Source organism: Mustela erminea, chromosome 4 (assembly GCF_009829155.1).
Source record: "Mustela erminea isolate mMusErm1 chromosome 4, mMusErm1.Pri, whole genome shotgun sequence".
NCBI classification, from domain to species: Eukaryota; Metazoa; Chordata; class Mammalia; order Carnivora; family Mustelidae; genus Mustela; species Mustela erminea.
Window position 1 is genome coordinate 67,363,543 of NC_045617.1, and position 22,923 is coordinate 67,386,465.

At 35.9% G+C, this 22,923-nt stretch overlaps 1 long non-coding RNA gene across 1 annotated transcript in view; it reads left to right on the forward strand.

Annotated features, from left to right (window-relative positions):
• Window positions 1-22,923, forward strand: part of LOC116588436 — a 42,226-nt gene that overhangs the window by 8,823 nt on the left and 10,480 nt on the right. The window contains exon 2 of the long non-coding RNA XR_004284941.1: window positions 12,479-12,618. This is a non-coding gene — a long non-coding RNA (uncharacterized LOC116588436). The remainder of the gene's footprint in view (window positions 1-12,478; window positions 12,619-22,923) is intronic.

The following is a 22,923-nucleotide window of genomic DNA, read 5'->3' on the forward strand; positions in this document are numbered from 1 at the left end:
TGGATGGTTGTTGTCATCCTTGGAGGCTAGTTACTACAGTGGATAACTGCAAACCAAGATTTAAACACGATCTAGCTCTAGAGCCTTATTTTATATAGCTAATATGTCCTACTTGTTTTGTTTAACTGTGTTTACTTTATTATTGTCTGTTGACTCCCCTTCCCCCTTCTTCACTATAATGAAAGCTTTAGGAGTGCAGGGACTTTAGATCTAGACAGGTGGTCCAGGGTGGGTGAGTGACTGCTCCAAAAAGACACACCAGGACTCGGGTTCCTTCGCTCTTGTAACTCTGTTGTCCCTGAGCAGAAGTACCTTCCCATACATAGGTGAGGTCAGCTTACCCTTACCCTTAACAGTTCTCAGGGAGGGGGAAAAGAAGGTGAAGGGCAAGTGGATTTCTTATAACAAGATCTGGAATTTAGACATATCACTTCAGTTCCTGTCATATTGGCCTCTTTAGCTGGAAAAGGAAAAGTTTGGAAATACAGTCTCTAAATATGCTCAGCTTAAACTCAGAGTTGGGGGAATCCATTAGTAAGAAGAAGGAAAGCCAATTCAGTCTCTGGCCATATATTTGTAGCATAAAGGATTAGGTTAACATATATGGAAAAATACAGATCACAATTCTATGAAGTTTAAAATTTGTTCAAATCAAGTACTAGTGGACTTCAGTTCTTACTTGGAGCTCAGAAAAATATTTAGCAAGCTATCTTTAACTGCGTATGCAAGAGCACTCATCAGTGTGGGTCATTTCAGCAAACGTCACTATTTTCTGCTTAGTAAATGGCTTTGTAAATTTGCTGTTTTTGAGGATAGACCAATGAAAAATGTGTAGGTTGCTAAGGTTATTACTAACAACCATTGGCCCTCACTAAAGTCCTTTAAGTTGCTTGTTTAATTTCTATCAATTTTGTCATGTGGTGGCAAGGTTGAGACTGAGTAGAAAACTTTTTTTTCCTCTCTTTTAAAAAATTTTTTGTTTTTCTGACACACTTTCAAGATTTGGTAATAGTTTGCTGTCTTAGGTTGGGCTGCCATAACAAACCTATGTTCTTACAGTTCCAGAGGCTGGAAGTCCAAGATCAGGCTACCAGCATGGTTGGTGTCTGGTGAGAGCTCTGCCTGGCTTGCAGATGGCTGCCTTGTCACTCTATCCTCACATGGTCTTCCTTCTGAGAATGTGCAATGACAGAGATCGCTCTCTTCTTATAATGCCACCAATCCTATTGGACCTACTCTTATGATGTCATAACCCGAATTGCCTTCTACATATCTTATCTCCAGTGCATCACACTGGAACTAGGGCTTCAACATACGAATTTGGCAGGGGAGGGGAAAGAACACAAATCAGTCCATAACATTTATCTTTAGAAATTGTGACTGGAAAAATATGTGTTTTTAAATTCATTATTATTTTCAACTTTCCAATTACTCAGGATTAAGAAAAGATATGCCTAGGACACTTGTGTCATTTGAGGGTCTGCTGTCATCAATGTCACCATACCAATGTCGATGCCAAGAATGAGAATAACAAATTCCCAGCATTGTTTGTCTCAGTTTTCTTTTTAAGGACACTAGGAGGAAGAGCTTTAAATCTAAATTCATGGTCTATGACGAGGAGGGTCATCTGATACTCATTCCTAAAATCTGCAAAGGGCAATCCTCCTAGAGAAAGTAGGACCATTCTTTAGTCAGAAGCTCTAAATCAATTCTACAGAGCCCATTAGCAGAAGAATCTAGGAATTCTTTATCTAGTGCCTTTGAGTATACCACATAGCTCCCACACAGAAATAGACATGGGTTAGATCAATTCAGTAATAAAATTTGCCAAACGTTTTTGGGGGATTACTTATAGACAAAACAAACAGTGAATTAGCTTCACTGGGGTCTTTTTAACTGGTCACTCTGACATATTTTAGATAAAGCCAGTATTATTTTCAGCTAGAATGTTAGGCAGATACTATAACTTGCCCTCACATGAATAAGTGAATTCTTTTTTCTTTTAACCCAGTTGCAAAACTGACCAAAATGAGAAAATCCACCCAAGAAGGGGAGAGTAAAACATTTCTCAAATGAACTAAATATTAAATGGAGAATATAATGCTCACATCCCACTGAATTATAAAAAATGAATGTCCTTAAAAGGACCATGATTTTTGCTCTTCTTATCCTCTTCTCTTGTCACTGTAACTCAGTAGAATACTTGCACTGTGTAAGAAGAGACCAGATCCAACTTCTGCTTATACAACTAACTAGTTGTGTGAACTCAAACAAGTCTCTTAATTTAATTTTGCTGGTTTTCAGTGTCCTGTTTAACATGGCGACAGCAGGGATGGACCCCATGTTTGGGGTGCATTAACTGAGATGATATCTGTAAAGTGATTTAGTTTAGTCCTTAACATGTAGTAAACACTTACAAATATTGGTGGCTGTTGTGATGGTGGATGCTATGATAATTATCTCTAAGGCTCTTTTTGACAGTAGCAGTCTGGATTTTTTTTTTTTTTTTCATTTTCACTTTGGGGTAGGAGTAGAATTATAAGAGATAGAAACCTTTCAATAAGAATAACAATCATACAGAATGAAGAAATACCTTCTCTAAAAACAAAACCCTAAAAAAGTGTGTGTGGTCAAGGAGGAGTAATTTCAATAAAATCTAGAATTCTCTTATTTTGGACCAAAAGCAGCTATTATGCCAGTCATAAAATTAAAATTCTATTCAGTATTAAGTTATGACTATTTTAGTCTTCCCCTTTACTTTCTGGTGATTTGAAGGATTTTGTCATTAGCAATTATTTTTTCCCCCTGAAAACTGAATTTGTTTAGTCCAGATCATGGTGGATAAGGATAAAGTATGTTTTGTAATGGCCTCACAGTAAGTCAGTTATATCACCAAGCATTTAACCCTAGTGATAAAAAATCACAGCTCTCTACTATGCAAATAACTTGGCTTTTAAAAAAAGAAAGAAAAAAAAAGAACTATCACCAAATATTAAATCTTAGATACAACCACTTTTATTTGGGATGGTTATTTTAAAATTGATACTGGGTTAGCATCCCTTTTGAATTCTTTTGTCATTTTTATAAGAAATGTTAAAATTCTATTAAATGATTTTCTCTTTTGCCTCGGTAGGGGTACATTCTAAATTATTGTTTGGGGTTCTTAAAAGAGAAAAAGAACTATTTACAATGAAAATGATCTGCTTCCTATTTTTGGTTTTGTATTACTAATTTCCAAAATATTAGATCTCAGTAAGCCTAATAAAACAAAACAAAAGAAAATAACAAACAAAATTGTTCTCACCTACAGCTAAAATGATCCCATCCTGGGATCCTGGCCTCCAAGTTCATTCTCACAGAAAAGAGCCAATATCTTGAATAGCACTTATCTTTGGTATTCATGACTGACAAACAAATGCAGAAATTTTGAAGTACAAGAATTGTCTTCATTTCCTGGGGCAGCTAAAACCAATGACCAAAAACTGAGTGACTTAAAACAACAGAAATTTATTCTCTCAGGGTTCTGGAGTCCAGAAGCTAAAATTCAAGATGTTCACAAGGCCATGTTCCTACTGAAAGCTCTAGAGAAGTATTTTTCCTTGCCTCTTCCAGCTTCTGGTGGCCCCACGTGTTCCCTTGCTTGTGGCCACCTATCTTTGCTCTCCATCTTTATCATCACAGGGACTTTTCTCTGTGTTCCTGCATCTTTTTCTATCTTTTATAATCATACTCTCATTAAATTTAAGGCACACTTGAGTCCAATATGATCTCATCTTGATTCTTATCTTAATTATATCTGCAAAGATTCTATATCTGGATAAGGTCACATTCTGAGGTTCTGGAGGGACATGAATTTTGGGGAGGTACTTCAACCTACTAGAAGTCTCCATTTTGTGATTTACACTACACACAACCATGACCAAGGGTCTCAAGTTGGGTCCCCATGGACTGAAAAAATCAGGGCGAATAAAAGAATATATTTAGTCATTTATTTGCATCTTAAAGAAATTTAGTTACATTGGATTCTTATATATATGGAAAAATGCAGCCAAACTTTACCTCTAGTGATGGGGGGGATCCACCAATCAATAAACCAAACATACAAAAACAATTTTTAGAATAACACTTTTTATAAAATTTTAAACTTATAGAACAGAAGGAAAATAATCATATCTTTCTAATATTATATTGATACCTGATTTCCCATTAAATGGAGATAAGTAATAAAATCATGAAGCTTCTATTTTAATGTTACTCAAATACATACTTTATTATTTCAATTTTTATTTATTTATTTTTTTATTTTATTTTTTATTTTTTTTAAAGATTTTATTTATTTATTTGACAGAGAGAGATCACAAGCAGACGGAGAGGCAGGCAGAGAGGGAGATAGAGGGAAGCAGGCTCCCTGCTGAGCAGAGAGCCCGATATGGGACTCGATCCCAGGACCCCGAGATCATGACCTGAGCCGAAGGCAGCGGCTTAACCCACTGAGCCACCCAGGCACCCTATTTCAATTTTTATATATGTATTTATATTCATATACATTTCAAGTATTAAAAGTTTTAAAAATTCAAGTCTTAAAAATTATCTAAGAACTTAACCACTTATAGCATGTATTTTTCATTATTTTGTCTTTAAGAAGAAATTTTGAAAATTAGTCTATAGTTATATTAAGAAGAGCATGAAACGCTTCAGTGTTTCACCTTTGAGTTTTTTATCTCTACTAAGTAATTACTTGAGTCCAATTATTTTGCATTCTTAGCTCTCTCTTAAGTTCCCTTTCTTTAAAAAGTGCTCATAGTTTTGCAGAAATGTCCACAGTAGCCTAATTACAGAAAGAGTCCAGATGTCCATCAACAGATGAATGGGTAAAGAAGATGTGGTATTGATATCTACAATGGAATATTATACAGTTATCAAAAAATGAAATCTTGCCATTTAAGACGGATGGAACTAGACGGTATTTTGCTAAGTGAAATAAGTCAATCAGAGAAAAACAATTATCATATAGTTTCACTTATATGGGGAATTTAATAAACAAAAAAAGGAATATAGAGGAAGGGAAAGAAAAATAAAATAAGATGATATCAGAGAGGGAGAAAAACCATAAGAGACCTTAACTATAGGAAACAAACTGAGTGTTGCTGGAGGGGTGGTGGGTGAGAGGAGGGCTAACTAGCTGATAGACATTAAGGAGGGCATGCGATGTAATGAGCACTGGGTATTATAAGCAAATGAGAATTTATTAGACTCTACATCTGAGACTAATGATACACTATATGTTAACTAATTGAACTTAAATAAAATAAGTTATAAAAAAGTTAGTCTCTAATGCTGGATAATCTTAGAATAAATATGGTACCCATCCTCCTTCCTTGTGAACTTTTAGCCATTGAATCAAAGTTTCATAGATTTCCGAAACAATAGAAACAGTATGTAAATTTGGTAGGTTTTTTTGTTTGTTTGTTTTCTTATTTACGATAATCTTTTTTTCAGAGTGGAAGAAGCCTGATGAAATAGGTTTCTTTCTCTCTCTCTGTTTTTTTTCCTTTGTGTTCTTTCAGTTGTGTTATTACTTCTACATTGAAAGGTCAGGATATGCTCTCTTATTTTGATTAAAAAATATTAATTTAAAAGATGACATGAATATGGTACAACCAATGAAAATTTATTCTGGGCACAGGTAAGGATCTGTGTTGTTTGGCCATTCGGTGGAAGCTGGAGCCAGTGAGGACCTCCATCCAATCCAACCAGCTGCTCTGCCCAGCTCAAGTGCTCACAGAACCTCATCTCTGCTCACAGAACCTAGCTTACCACTAAACCAAGGCAGCTAACTGAATTTCTCTTCTTTTCCATGATGTAGCAAATCTTGGGAGTACACAATATTTTCTTCTTTTTAAAAATTTTTTATAAAGATTTTATTTATTTGAGAGAGAGAATGAGTGATTGAGAGAGCACAAAAGGGTGGAGGGGCAGGGAGAGGGAGAATCAGACTCCCTGCTGAGCGGGGAGCCTCACATGGGGCTCAAGCCAGGACTCTGGGATCATGACCTGAGCCAAAGGCAGATGCTTAACCTCCTGAGCCACCCAGGCATCCCACAACATTTTCTTCTTAACACTGACAAATACAAATTAAGAAAAGAATGAATGACTGCTCAGTGCCTGGGTAGGTCAGTGGGTTAAAGCTTCTGCCTTCGGCTCAGGTCATGATCTCAGGCTCCTGGGATCGAGCCCCACATCGGGCTCTCTGATCAGCAGGGAGCCTGCTTCCCTCTCTCTCTCTGCCTGCCTCTCTGCCTACTTGTGATCTCTGTCTGTCAAATAAATAAAAAAATCTTAAAAAAAAAAAAAAGAATGAATGACTGCTATTTATAAAGAGCCATTGATCATAAAATTGAAGATACATAAATCAAATACAAACACAGTTACAAATGAGAGAAGGGTGTGTTTGAATTAAAGATGCCACTGTTAAAATACAGATTTGCAAAACATTAATTTAAAGGTCTTCTGAAAGCAAAAGACCAGAAGCTTCTGGTATTTACCTTTAATTATGAGATTTATGATAATTGGTTGAGATTATTATTTAATATAATGGTTTTCATCAAATTCTAGTCTCAGTGACCTTTGGGATTGATTTCAACTTTAGCATGGAAATAAAAGCATATTTCTCTTCTTTCTTTGCAAGGTATTGTCAGGACAAAGTCCTTGACTTGCACTGCAGGTTCATAGAAATTATGGAATGCCTTCTGGGGTCTAGGCAGAGCATGGGACATCACACAATGAGCTGTCTGATTTATACGAATATATATTTTAATGCTTTTCACTCTTTTGGGAAACATAATTTCAACACGTGACCTTGATGGGTTGAAGAATAGGGTAGAGATGACAAGCAAACACTTTTTCCCCTCAGTTTTCTTTCTATATTTGGATCTTTGGTGAGATAGGAGAACTGACTTAGATCCTGAACAGCAACTTATACTAACAAAAAACCACTAAATTGTTGGGAGAAATACTAACACGTGACCTTCTTCAGACATTCTCTAGGTGTATTATCATCACTAAATTACTTAGTGATGTTTGGTTGCGTTGTGTTCTTTTATTTAAAAAATAAAACGTCTATAAAAACAACCCATGTTGTATTAGTCATCAGTTTTGGCACTAGAAGTCTTATTGACACATACCATGTGAAAATAGCTAAAAGAAAATGTTATCTTAAGGTTCCATAGATTTTTTTTTTAACTTTTAGCTATAGAAAATATAGGAATAAAACATTCTTTCTTACATCCCTGAATACTCATTTTTAAAGCAAATGTTTGACTTTTTTTTTTTTTTTAATTATTCAAAGTGCCATAGAACTCATTTCAATTGAGAAACCAAATACCTGGACCGATCTTCTTTGTGATGGCTTCACACTCCGTCATCCTACAATTTCCTTTACAGGGAAAACATTGAGAGAGATGATGCCTTTTCTTTGACTGCTTGTTTCTGGAATTCTAGATTCTACACCAACACACTTCACTTACATTTTTTCTCTCTATAGAAAACAATTAGGGGAATTTTCAACATTAGGACAACCCAGTGCCCATTGTTTTTTTCCCCCTCCTGAAAAATAAAGATAACTGATAAAACTAGTATTCTGGGGAAGAGCTTACATGATCTAAACTATTGCCTTTCTTCTCTGTTCAACAAATATAAACACCTATGATGATAATACACCTAGAGAATTAAAACACATTTTTAAATATTTTAGCTTTCTTATGTTTCTTGTTTTTTTGTTTTTGTTTTTGTTTTTGTTTTTTTTAAGATTTTACTTATTTATTTGACAGGCAGAGATCACAAGTAGGCAGAGAGGCAGGCAGAGAGAGCGGGGGAAGCAGGATCCCCCCAATACAGGGCTCCATCCCAGAACCCTGAGATCATGACCTGAGCTGAAGGCAGAGGCTTAACCCACTGAGCCACTCAGACGCCCCAGCTTTCTTATATTTCTTATCTTTAGTTTTGGGTTTCATCCATATTCAGGTAAAAATGCTCTGTTTTATTTAAAATTATATCCAAAAGAGGGGGATCAGTTTGGCAAAATTATGCTTTTATTTTTGGCTTTTCTAAGTTGCTTTCCTTTGAAGGCATGTTTGGTACGTGATGTTCTCTAGTTAACAACTACCACATCACAAAACAAGCTTAGCTGAGAGTTGCAAACTAGTGGAAACAAAAAAAAAACTTAAATGCCTTTGACAAAAGAAGAGAGGGTTTAAAAAGAGTAGGTGAGGTGTAAGTTATCATGAGGGCTGTGGGTAACTCTATAGGGTAAGTAGCTATTGACCTGTCCACAGAGTTACTGAAACCTCTCCCGGAGCTCGGGGAAGGAAAATAAAGTGTTAGTAGAAGTTTCCTGTAATCCTTCCTCTTCATGACATAGGATCCCTTGGGAAATCTGCTGCTGTTTTAAGATTTCTCTACTCCATACGGAGCAGTGATTATCTTTCCAATGTCATGTTCTAGGCCCCTTAGCCAAGTAATCCAACTCATTCTTGGTGACATGCCATCTCCATGGGCAGGTCTTCCCAAGATGCCTATCTCTCACATTTCAGTTTTACTTTTAAATGGGCTCATTAAATTTCCACGTAAATGTTAAAATTTAGCTGACTGAAGCTGTTTCTTCAAAAGCTCAACAACTTACGATTGTGTTAAGTAAATCAAACACACACAATGAAAGAATCAGATTTAGAATTTTGGAGGCACTATGATAGCATTTTAATTTTTGGAGTATGATTTGGAGTATTTAATGTTTTTGGAGTTTATTTTAAAATTGCTTTTGGAGTATATTTTGGAGTATTCAATTACTGAAGTATTATTTAAATAAAATTCACCCATGAACATTGGGGAGTTATGTGCTATGGTGAGTGCTGTGAATTGTATAGGACTGATGAATCACAGACCTGTACCCCTGAAACAAATAATACATTATATGTTGATCAAAAAAAAAATTAAAATAAATAAATAAATTTCACCTTTATAATTCAATGATTTTAGTAAATGTATGGAGTTGTGCAATTATCACTACAATCCAATTTTAGACCATTCCCATTATTCCAAAAAGATCCCATTTGCTCATTTGTAGTTTATTTTCACTCTTGCTCCTGGTCCTATGTGGTCACTGATCTGCTTTCTGTGTGTGTAAATTTGCCTTTTCTAGACACATTATATAATTTATAAATGACATAATTCAGAAAATAATGATTCTTTCTTTGCATTTTCCCTTTTTTACTTAGCATAACATTTTTAAGGCTCATGCATGTTATAGTATATTAGTATTTTCTTCCTTTTAATTGGTGAGTGATAGTCTTGCATTTTAATTTTTAACCAGGTATTTGGCACAATATGGAAATACAGAGTCAGCTAAAGGACAGAGCTTTGACTTTAGTAATAATTTAGTATTAATACTTTAGTATTTGCAACTATATGCTAAGTGTTTTAAAGAAAGACAGTGAGATAAGTACTTTCTCTTCACTTCTGAAAACTAATGGAATATGATGACTAGTTTCTCATAATTTCTATTTAGAGTGGAAATAACACTGCAGTTTGTTCTGGGAAGGCTGTTAAGAGAGGATTTTTAAAAATATGCATCAATAACTCCTGAGAGAGAAACTATGCTCCTAACATGATCTCTTTATACAGACATTGGCTGAGATATATTTTTCCCAGCTCTAGTCCCCCAGGTTACAATAGATATGAGGAAAGAGAAAAAAAAATCAGTAACAATATAAGACAGAAAACAAAGGCTTAAAATTACACATCAGGGAAAATTACACAAACTACAATTACACTCAACATTATGGGTTAATCACGGAACAAAATGTTCGATGAAAAATCAGGCCACAAAAGACTCACTGTAACTGTTTATATAAATATATAATATATATATGAAGCTATATACAAACACGAAACTCAGATTAGTGATTTTATCTAAGGTTAGTAGAAGGGTTTCTGAGGGAGCACAAAAATAGATTCACTGGTGTATTAAGTAGTATTCTAGGTATTAGCCTTCATGTGTCTGGTGAGGGTCTGCTTCCTGATTCTGTCTTTTCCCTGTGTCCTCACCTGGTAAGAGAGCTAAGGAGTTCTGTAGAGTCTTCATTATAAGGCCACTAATCCCATTCGTGAGAGTTCTGCCCTCATGATCTGGTCACCACCAAAACACTTCGCCTCCAAATACCATGACATTGGGGATTAGCTTTCAACATATGAATCTGGGGGTAAAAATAAGCATTCTGTCTATGACAGTGGTTTTTAATAGTATGTTCCTAACTTACATATGTATTGTATAAATGTCTTTTGTGTGGATTAAATATTATATAATTATATCCTTCTGTGATATAAACCAGGAAACAAGCTTGACACAACTCACATGATTTGTGAAGTCATTAATTTATCATGTCCTCTCAAATGATATGGAAATAGATTTTTATTTCTAATAAAGTTCTTCTTTGATAGTAGTAAATATTTCAGATGTTAACCTTCAAAAGAAAATCTGCTGTCCCATCTCCAGCAGAATGCCAGGAAGGACTACCTGTTCAAAGTGGTAACTTTAGTGAGGCCAAACAATTTTTTACAGACTGAGTATCTCTGGGGTTCACTGCCTTTGGGATTGATTATCCAGTTCTGTTCCTTGTTCACCTTTTGGGACTTTTCACTACTCATTAAGCACCTCCATTAGAGAGGAGGGAAAGGAAAGGAGAGGAGGTGAAATTCAAAACGCTCAATGTTATTTCAGTGTTGGTTAGCTAGCTGGGCTCTTAAGAGCTATAGGACAAATGCTGAAATTAATGGGCATGCCAAATATTTTTGTTAATCTGTGAAATTCACTTTAAGGTATTTTTTCTTACATTTTTAGATATAGTTCCAATAAAAATGGGCCTTTTGGATGGGTTCTGCCTCAAGTGACAGAAGACCTATTATGATATAAGCAAAGGGAAATTTATTGGCTCTTATAGGTGAAAAGTCCAAGGATGTAGTTGGGTCAGTACTTCCAGGGTTAGCACTTAAATTCATCATTAGAACTCAGTCCACATTTCTCCTCTGCCTCCTGAGGGGCTGACTTCTGTGTCAAGCTCCAAATGGAATTAGAATCTTTGCCTGAAAGTTTGAATGTACTTACTCCCATGTATTACCTAAGTGGAAGAGGGGGGAATGCTGTTTTCCCACAACTCCAGTGAAAGAGCTCAGGGCAACACAGTGACTCTGATAGGTTCATACCACAAAGATTTAACCCTGAAAAACTCTGATTACCTGCTCTCTCTAGTCTTCCCTGAGGTAAAGATAAAAACCTTGAGCAGGTCATGGCACCTGGGTGGTTCAGGTAGTTAAGTGTCTGCCTTCAACTCAGGTCAGGACCTTCTTCTTTTTTTTTTTTTTTTTTTAAGATTTTATTTATTTATTTGACAGAGAGAAATCACAAGTAGATGGAGAGGCAGGCAGAGAGAGAGAGAGAGGGAAGCAGGCTCCCTGCTGAGCAGAGAGCCCGATGCGGGACTTGATCCCAGGACCCTGAGATCATGACCTGAGCTGAAGGCAGCGGCTTAACCCACTGAGCCACCCAGGTGCCCCTGGGTTTGAACCTTATGTCCAACTTCCTGTTCAGTAGGGAGCCTCCTTCTCCCTCTCCCCCTTGCTTGTGCTCTCTCTCCCTATCTCTCTTTCTCTCAAATAAATAACTGAATTCTTTAAAACAAATGAACAAACACACACGCCTTGAGCAGGTCATATGTGTGACCTTCGCTTTCACTTCTTCTTTCTTTGTAATCAGGATTCTTTCCTTACCAGTATTCTGAACTTGCTCTTTTAAGGTCGTCATCAATTTCTGATGATAAAAACAATGGAGCTTGAAAGGAGTTTGGAAGAAGTTGATTGGGTGAGCCTGGTGGTGGGTATTATGGAGGGCAAGTATTACACAGAGCACTGGATGTGGTGCATAAACAATGAATCTTAGAACACTGAAAAAAATTAAATTAAAAAAATAAAGAAGAATAAAAAAAAGAAGTTGATTTCAACTCCCATGGATGACTGTGAGGGTTCAGAACTTTAGTGGAGGGAGTAACCACAGATATAGTGGACAGCAGGAGAACTAGAATTAGCAGTGGAGCCTGAAGATGGGTCCCCCATTGCTGCAATTTCATTATCAAACCTGAACGGATGAGGAGCTGCTTATGGATGAGCAAAAAAGGTGGTCTCTTGAGATGGAATCTATTCCTAGTGAATTCCTTCCATAGTGAAGATTATTGAAACAACAGAAATAGACTTTCGACTATGACATACACTTGCTGATAAAGCAGGGGCAGAGTTTGAGATGATTGACTTCAATTATGAATGAAGTTCTATTGTGGGTACAAGGCTATCAAACAGCATCGCATGCTACAGACAAATTGTTCATGAAAGGAGTCAATTAATGCAGCAAACCTCATTGTTGTCTTATTTTAAGAAGCTGACATAACCCCTCCAACCTCCTTCAACCACCACCCTGATACATCAGAAACCACCAATATTGAGGCAAGACCCTCCATCAGAAAAAGACTGACTTGCTGAAAGCTCCAGTGATGGTTAGCATTTTTCATCAATAAGGTAATTTTAATTAAGTTATGTGGGGTTTTTTTTAGACATAATGCTATTGCACACTTAAGAGACTACATTAAAGCATAAACATCACTTCTGTAGACACTGAGAAATCAAAAAATTAATTTGACTTACTTTATTGTGATAATCATTTCATTGCAGTGGTCTGGAACCAAGTATGGTCTGGAATCAAGTATCTCTGAGGTATGCCTGTATGTAGATGTGTACATGGGTACATGTGAAGAATATATGAATATATATTATGTAATGATTGTTTTCCTCATAAATTTGGATCATATATATTTTTGTATGTGTTATATATATAATATACCCTAGATAATAGACAGATATATGTGTAGTATTTACCTATCTATCTATCTATTGACTTGTAAATTTAACAAAATGGCTTGGAAGTCTTTCCATGGTAACAAACATAGATCCACTTCATTGCAATGATTATGCAATACTCTATGGTATTACTGAACCATAGTTTAATCATTGATGAAACACACACACACACACATACATATATATCATCATATATATATTTAAAATATATATATTTAAAATTTTCTCGATCTACTAAACTTTATGCTCTCTTCACATTATCTTTGATCACCTGTTTTATTTTCACTGTGTCTCCTTCACAAGTCACCTAAATGTGGGTTCTCTCTAAGGTTCTGCTGCTGCTCTTCTTATTTATTCCCCCTTTTTTAAATGTACTATTTAGCATAACATTTAGTTAAAAGATTTTCCTCTCATTATAAACACAAATTATATTTTTCAACTGATATTAAGAGAACAAAAAGATTAATGGCTAGAAGCAATAAATGTACTGGCAATCCATCACCAAGCACACACATATACACACCTGCACACAACCATCTTATCTACTTACTCAAAGCTGCCTAACTTAACATACCTCTCTTTGTCTTAAGTCTCCTGACTGGTCTTTTTTCTTTTGTAATGTTCAGTTAACCCACATATAGTACATCACTAGATTCTGATGTAGTGTTCAAGATTCATTAGTTGATATAATACCCAGTGCTCACGACATCACATGCTGTCCTTAATACCCATTAGCCAGTTACCCCGTCCTCTCACCCTTCTCCCCTCTGTAGCCCTCAGTTTGCTTCCCAGAGTTGAGAATCTCTCATGGTTTGTCTCCTTCCCTGATTTCTTCCCACGTAGTTTTCCCTCCCTTCCCCTGTGGTCCTCTATGCTATTCCTTATATTCCACATGTGAGTGAAACCATATGACAATTGTCTTCTTTCTCTGATTGACTTATTTCATTTAGCATAATCCCCTTCAGTTCCATCCATATCGATGAAAACAGTAGCTCTTCATCCTTTCTGATGACTGAGCAATATTCCGTTGTATATATAAATCACATTTTCTTAATCCATTCATCCTTTGAAGGATATCTCAGTTCCTTGGACGGTTTGGCTATTGTGGGCATTGCTTCTATGAACATTGGTGTGCGTGCGAACCTTCTTTTCACTACATCTGTATCTTTGGGGTAAATATACAGTACTGGAATTGCTGGGTTATGGAGTAGCTCTATTTTTCATGTTTTGAGGAACCTCTACGCTGTTTCTCAGAGTGCCTGCACCAGCTTTCTTTCCTACCAACAGTGTAAAAGAGTTCCCCTTTCTCCATATCCTTGCCAACCTTTGTTGTCTTTTTTTGTCTTTTTTTTTTTTTAATTTATTTACTCTAGAGAGAGTGAGAGAAAGAGAGAGAGCACAACCATGAGGGGCACAGGGAGGAGAGAGAATCTCAAGCAAAGACTCTGCAGTGAGCAAGGAGCCCAATACAGGGCTCAGTCTCACAACCCAGAGATCGTGATCTGAGCTGAAAGCAAGAGTTGGATGCTTAACTAACTGTGCCATCCAGGTGCCCCTGAAAATTTTGGTTAATTCGTAGGTTTTTCATTTATTTATTATATATAGGTTTATTATTTATTATTGTATAATCATGTTTGTTTTAATAATACTATAAAATTAATAAACTTAATAAACTGACAATATCAAAGTACAAACAATAGGGATGCCCAAGCAGGACTCTCCTTAAATATATCAAATAATGTTATAAATATGCTTAACAACCCATGCCTATTGTCCATCTCGCAGGCTCCTTTCACTATTTAGCAAATGTTTATTAGGACTTTCCACATGTCAAGTAAAAGACAAGGGCCCTGTTGACTTTCTCACTCGCCTGCCTCTTGAACATCTTCATCTCCATCTGACTCATGAGGCTGGAATTCAACATGCTTAGTTTGCCACAGGACCTGGTTTGAGGTAGTGGGCCGTACTTGTAAACTGCAAGTCAGCAGATGCCAATGTTGGATGGGCTTTTTTTTTCTCCTTCCATTTCACCCACATTTGAAATTCAAACATTTCTCCAACAAATTCTTTTATAAATTTAAATTTGTGCTTCAAATAAAAAAAAATGAGTTTGTTTGACTGCAGAATAGATATTAAGCAAAAAAGATCTTTAATTTCCTGTGGCCCTTATTTTCTTCCAGTGAACTGACCACTGGAGAGAAATGGGTACCTGTGAGGGCAGAAGAACACAGTCCTGTTTGGAGCCAGATGGATGGGTCATCCGCCTTTTGTTTCTCGATGGCTCTGGGAGAGCTTGGGCGTGATCAACCCCTTTTAGCTTTATAGGATTGTTATGAAGATGGAGTGTTATATCACACACACACACACACACACACACACACACCCCCTAAGTCTCAGTAAGTATTAACTCTTTTTTTTTTTTTTTTGAAGATTTTATTTATTTATTTGACAGAGAGAGATCACAAGTAGATGAAGAGGCAGGCAGAGAGAGAGAGAGAGAGAAGCAGGCTCCCTGCTGAGCAGAAAGCCCGATGTGGGACTCGATCCCAGGACCCTGGGATCATGACCTGAGCCGAAAGCAGCGGCTTTAACCCACTGAGCCACCCAGGCGCCCTAACTCTTACTTGACATACTCTATTTTGTGTTTCTTGAATGCTCCAAGTGAAGAAGGTTCCTTTCTCTTCCATTTTCTCTAGATAAAACACAATATTTCTCTGATCATTTAGATTGCATCTTAAAATTTCTAGAGAGACTAATCATTATAATGTGTGAAATGTGAACTTTTAGTGAATTGTAAGCTATCAGTTCTAATCCTATGTGTCTGAGCAAACCCACTCACAACAAAAATCTCTGTATAATAAAATAAAGCCCATGGTATTAATTGATGTATTCGAATAAACAGTGACTAAAACACTAATTTCAAGATGATCAAAGTACTTGAGCAGTTCTCAAGATTTTCTTTTATAACAGAATTACATCTGTATCGTTATTATAATTTTGAGGGAACTACTAAGCTTTGTTATACAAATGTAAGATCACCTATCTGCCATGTAACATTTAAAGTAGTTAAAAGCAAAGGAATATATTTGAAAAATCTGTGTCCTGTGCCTTTCAAAAGACCAAATTCCACTGTGACAAAATTATATTTTACATTTCTTCAAAACATTTGGCAATTTCATATAAGTAAAAGTTTATATACTCATTTTATTAACTTTTCTGTATTAGATATTAAGAAGTTACAAGATTACAAACTCATCTCAACAATATTAGCTTCCAAAAATATACTTTTTATTTAAAAGGCAGTAAATAGTTTGCACCAAGGTGTGAAGGACTGGCTGGTTTGCTCTCAGGAATTACTCATGTGGTAATTTGGAAAATCACTGATTCCTAGAAAAATATTTATGCCATGTGGGCTGAGTGCTTGACATATGTCATCACAATTAATCTTCCAATATTGTTTCTGGGTGGATATTATCGTCTCTCTTTATAGACATAAGACTAATACTGTGATTTTCTGGCTAAGTTCACTCACTCAAGAAGCAGGAAGAAGTTGATAGAACCCATCTTTTTTTGATTGATTCTTTTCCACGGCCTCATACTGTTTCCCAATGATTTCTTTCCTTTCCTTTCCTTTTCTTTTCTTCTTTCTTTCTCTCCCTTCCTTCCTTCTTTCTTTTCTTTTCCTTCCTTCCTTCCTTCCTTCCTTCCTTCCTCCCTTCCTTCCTTCCTTCCTTCCTTCCTGTCTCCTTTCTTTCTTTCTTGAGAGAGAGAGAATGAGCAGAGGAGGGACAGACGGAGAGGGAGAGAGAGAGTCTTAAGCAGGCTCCACACTGAGTGCAGAGCCTGACAGGGGGTTTGATCTCATAACCCTGAGATCATGATTCCAGCAAAAATCAAAAGGCAGATGCTTAACTGACTGAGCTACCCAGGTGCCCCCTTAATGACCTGTTTCTGATAATATTCTTCATACAGAAACTTCTGAATGCATTTACTTGTCAGATGAAGTGATATTTTCTCTGACATAGATTCTTGGGGACTCATCTTTTTATAATTGCTCGAAGTATTTTAAGGACATAGTGTGGTGTCTTAGCAAAACATGTGATACCTATTTAATTGTATTAGATATGTATATTAACTTATTATGTTCATACTTTCATGAATCTCAAAATTTAGATACTTTTGTTCCTGGAGTACCTTTGTTTCTAAGCCACAGATTCAGAGAAAGCAAGCCTCATTCCTTGGGAACAGCATCAACAGCAAACAGAAACACAGGACTGGTTCTTGACACCTCTTTCTCTCTCATCTTCCATATAGGATAATCCATCATCAAGTTCTGTTGATTCTACCTCCTAAAAATTGATGGCATCTATCCATTTCTCCCATTTTCCCAGTCAACATTGGTATTCAAGCTACTGCCACCACTCACCTTGATAACCAAACTGGATTTGTTCCAAGTTGTCTCCTGACATGTCATGATACAGCCAGAGTGATCGTTGGATGCACAAATCTAATCAATTCAGTTCTTTGTTGCAAACCCTTGGCTTTTCATTGCCTTTAAAATAGAGACCAATACTAGTTCTTGGTGGGAGGTAGATTTGAGTGTGGCACATATACCGATGTGATGTTTCAAATATGTACAAAGCAGTAGTGTCTTTCATGCCTTTTCTCATGACTTGATATTATGAAAATTTACCGTGGCCTGCTATGGAGACAAAAATTGTTTCTCTAGAGAATTTTCTGAACCGTGATATTAGTACTGGTGTATTTTAAGTTCACTTGCAGAACTAATATGTTAGATAAGAAGGTGGTATAGTAGAAGGCTTCACAGTATGTGTTTGGGAGTCGGACCACCAATGTTTGAAACATGCTTCTCTGTTCCTTGTCACTGGAAAACTCACTTGATCCCTCTGGGCTTCAATTTCTCCATCTGGAAAGTAAAGGAAACAGTTTCTATTGTGAGGATTAAAAGATATAATACATGTGAAATCTGCTTTGGAGACCTTGGCACATAAAAAGAATCCAGTAAATCAAAGCTGTTTTCATTAGGTTCTATGGGCAGATAAGTAACATGAAATCGAGAAACACTATACAATTTTTTTTTCCTAAACTGTCATTAGATCAATAAATGAGATCTAAGCAAAAATACCTAAGTGTAGGTATTTTTCATACATGTTGAAACAAATTTTAAATTAGAAATGAGAAAGAGGAAATGACCACAGGTAACTAGAGAATCGAAATAATTTAAAGAGATTACTTTGTTCAACTATAGAAAACACACTTATGACTTTGGAGAAAATACAACACAGTAAAACTCAAACCAGAAGGGACAAAAATCTAATAATTCTGAAAATAAATTGAAAAATTGTAAGACTTTCCACTACACTCCCCACCACAAAAGCAATAGGACTCGATGGTTTTATCATAGATTCTGTAGTCCCTAAGGAATACATAACTCTGTTATTACTTGCATAGTTTCAGAGGATAGAGAGAAAAGAAACTTTTGAAATTATTTTTGTAAAGCAAGTGTAATATTGGTATCAGATTTTAAAAGTGATAGTGTACTTGAACTTGTTAACAGCCATTCACCATATCTAAGAATATAAGTACATTCTTATGCAAATCTTTGGAAAAATCCTAACCAAAATATGAATACACTTCTACATGTATGAATACAATTATGTTTAATACTAGAAAATCCATTAGTGTATTCATTTTGTTAATAGATCACAGGAAAAAAGAACACATAGGCATATCTATATGTGTTAAAGACATTTGAAAAAATTTAACATACAGTCATTCAGAACACGTTATTATGAGGTGTCTGGGTGGCTCGGTCGGATTAAGTGTCTGACTCGATATCAGTTCAGGTCATGATCTTAGGGTCCTGGTATCAAGCCCCGGGTCAGACTCTATACTGGGTGTGAAGCCTGTTTGACATTCTCTCTCTCCCTCTCCCTCTGCAGCTCCTTTACCCCCTCTAAAGGGGGGTACACTAAAAAAGAAAAATCTTATTTTTCTTATAATTAATTAATTTACATAATTAAGTAGAAAAAAGAAAAATCTTATTTTTCTTATAATTAATTAATTTACATAATTAAGTAGAAATTTCTATACTGTGGCAAAAGCATATGATGAAGCACTAGACAGATTCTCATTGATGTTGAGGGCAAAAACATTTACATTATTTCTATTATTATTTATTATGGTTCTAGAAGTCTTAGCCAAGGCAATTAAACAACAGGAAGAAATGAGTTAGTTAAACTGTATAGGAGAAGGTCCATTTATTATTGTTTTCAGATGATAAAGTTATATACCTGGGTAATTGAAGAGAACCAATTGAAAAGCTATAGAAAAAAATTAAAGAACCAATAAAGATGGCAGCTTGTAAACTGATGTACAAAATTAATAATCTTCTTTTTTAAAAATATGTATTCATTTGAGAGAGAGAGAGAGAGTTTGAGTACAGGGTCTGGGGGAGGGACAGAAAGAGAGAATCACCAAGCAGACTCCCTGCCAAGCAGGGAGCCCAGACGCATGTGGGTGTGGGGCTCCACCCCAGAGCCCATGAAATCATGACCTGAGCCAAAACGGAGAGTCACACGCTCAACAGACTGAGCCAATAAAACAACCCAACGATTTTCTTAATACAAGCTAACAACCTGCTAGAAAATAAAAAGGAAGGGAAGGTTCCATTTACAACAAAGGATTAAATACTTAGGAAAAACTCAAAAAGCTATGTGTAATACCTAGTAATAGGGATTATTTTGAGCACTTACTATTGCCAGATGTTATTTTAAGTGCTCTGAATCTCACTAACTCTTATTTCAACTCTCTGAGGCAAGTGTTATTATTTCTCTTTTACTTGTGAGAAAATGTGGGCACAGAATGTTTACTTACTTAAGATATTTTAAACTTGAGAACCTATACATTTTTTTTTTTTTTAAGATTTTATTTATTTATCAGAGAAAGAGAGGGGGAGAGAGCGAGCACAGGCAGACAGAATGGCAGGCAGAGGCAGAGGGAGAAGCAGGCTCCCGGCTCAGCAAGGAGCCGGATGTGGGACTCAATCCCAGGACGCTGGGATCATGACCTGAGCAGAAGGCAGCTGCTTAACCAACTGAGCCACCCAGGCGTCCTGAGAACCTATACTCTTAATCAGTTGAATATAATTCCTCCTGGGCAGGAATGTCTGAAAAACATTTTAATAAACTGGGGAAAAATCCACTATAAAAACATACATTGTTCTTGTTGTGAAGACTTGATTATTTTGAAGATGTACATTTTCCCTATAAAAATAAATTTATTGTAACATCAATACAAATATACTGAAGATTTTTTGAAACTAGATAAGATAAATCTTCTAGTGCCAAAAAAATTAGTAACAAACAATAAGAGAGGAATGATGCCTTATATAAAATATATTATAAATATGATAATTTCATAATTGTTCATTGACACCTAAGTAAACACATACATTACTTAATGATATAAAGCACCCAGAAATCAAAATATAAATGAAAATTTAGTTTCTGAAAAGAGTGGCATTTCAGATCAATGGAAAAATATATTTCTTCCTAGAAATAAGCTGTATCCTTACTTCACTGCTTGAACCCAAATACATTTTAAATAGTCTAAAGATTTAAAAGTTGGGGCACCTGTGTGGCTTGGTGGTTAAGCCTCTGCCATAGGCTCAGGTCCAGATCCCAGGGTCCCCCCTAACCCACATCAGGCTCTCAGCGGGGAGCCTGCTTCTCCCTCTTCCACTCCCCCTGCTTGTGTTCCCTCTCTCCCTGTCTCTCTTTCTCTGTCAAATAAATAAATAAAATCTTTTAAAAAAAAAAAGACTTAAAGTTAAAAAAAATTAAAACTATAAAACTATTAGAAGAAAAGTGAAGAACTTTTAAAAACGTATAATTTTAGTGTGCGTGTGGGTGTTTAGGTATGTGTGTGTGTATGGGGAGGGGGCATTCCAAACAAAGACAAAACCTGAAAGTCCTGAAAGGAAACAGTAATAAATGTGCTTCATATACATTTTAAAATCAAAAGACAGATTTCTGATAGAAAACAATATTTGGAAATATATGATAGATTGAGGATCCATGTCCTTAATCTATTAAGATCTTTTCAAACCAATATGGAAAAGGCCAACAACTCAGATAGCACCATGGATAGAAGACACAAAAGAAAAGATTCATTTCCCATCATAAAAAACTTTTGAACGAAAACTCATCTACCACTATCCCATGATAAATCACTTTCATATATATCTTATTAAAATCTTTTCTATGTATATATTTTTCACAAAAATGGAATTCGATTTTATAATAATCTCTTTTGTTATCTTGTATATTATAAATATCTTTGGGTATCATTAAATGTTCTTCTATGACATAATTGAATGACAAACTCATTTTTATGTCATATATATTTGTTTCCAGTTTTTTGTTATTGTGAAGATTCCTTAAGTAAAATCTTTGTGTACATCCCTAATTATTTCTAATGAATAAATCCTCAGAAATAGAATTGCTAGGCTGAAGGGCATATGAATTTTAAAATCTTCTAAATCATAATATTGGACGTTCTTAGATTGCTCTAATTTATATATTTTCAAGAAGTGTTTGGAAGCAGATGTCTCACTGGATTCCTGTCAAAGTTGGGAATTACTATGTTAAAAAATCTTGACTAGTTAAACCATTGGAAAAGGTATCCTATTATTATTTTAATATTATGGAAATGGTTACTATGGCTACTGAGATTTTTGGTACAATTTTAAGCATTCATTTAATCTGGAAATGCTGAGTTTTCTTTGGCTCAAATGATCTGATCATTTTGATTTCTATGGTCACTAGAGTAGGTATTCTTGCAATCAGTTTAGGAATAAAGTTTACAAATAGTTTCTTAACTTATGAGCTCTTGAGTAGCGGCTGTTAGTCAGGAAACCTACCTATGCAAATTCACCAAACACTCAGGCAAGAAGAAAAACTTGGTGAATCATCACAGAATTCAGATGATTCTCCAGTATTCTTGATGATGGTAAAGTTTTTACAACTGCTTTCTATATCTTTTTCCTTATGATTTCTTTACATACTAAACTCTCCCTTCACAGAGGTTGGTTTCATTTCCAGCAGTCTAGGGAAGACACAAACAGCTCGGTGTTACATTGTCAATTAAACCAAGGTGGAAGAGGGGGGAGGGGGAAGCAGTGATAAATGAGCAGTCATTTCAATGTTTTCTTTCCAGCAGAAATCAGAGCCAGATTACGCTTTATCTCGCCCTGACTTTTAGCAAGATAGATAGCTACGCAAAATTTTCGGGTTCAAATAGTCTCCATCAAAAGAGCTAAAACCCTCATCTTCTGGACACATGGAACTTTCATCTTTTTAACTGAAGGGATCCGATTTCTTTTACTGAATAAGAAAGACTGTATTCAAATCATCTTCCCAGCCTTAGGTCTTTGACCAACATAAAGGCAAACAATGAAAGAAATGAACATCACCATCACCTCTTGATGCAGAATTTTTTAGAGATTGCCCGAAAAGCACTGTTTCAGATCCCGAAAGCAAAGTGATTCTGTTTACTTGTTATCAACAGTCCCAGTTCCTGTTCAGAATGACCTATTCTAGGTGTCTAGCCTTGCATCCTCGCATTACCTGATAATGTAACGTTGGCCTTAAAGATGAAGCAACAATAAATTACATTAAAAGCATACACTATTGAAAAATAATTCCTTTTGATTGAATTGCAAGTTAGAAATTCACCTATTTATCTTTGTTGGTCAATATTTAGTACAGATGTCTTTGTTTTTTTTTTTTTTTAAGATTTTATTTATTTATTTGACAGACAGAGATCACAAGTAGGCAGAGAGGCAGGCAGACAGTGAGAGGGGGAAGCAGGCTCCCTGCGCAGCTGAGAACCCGATATGGGGCTCCATCCCAGGAACCTGGAATCATGACCAGAGCCAAAGGC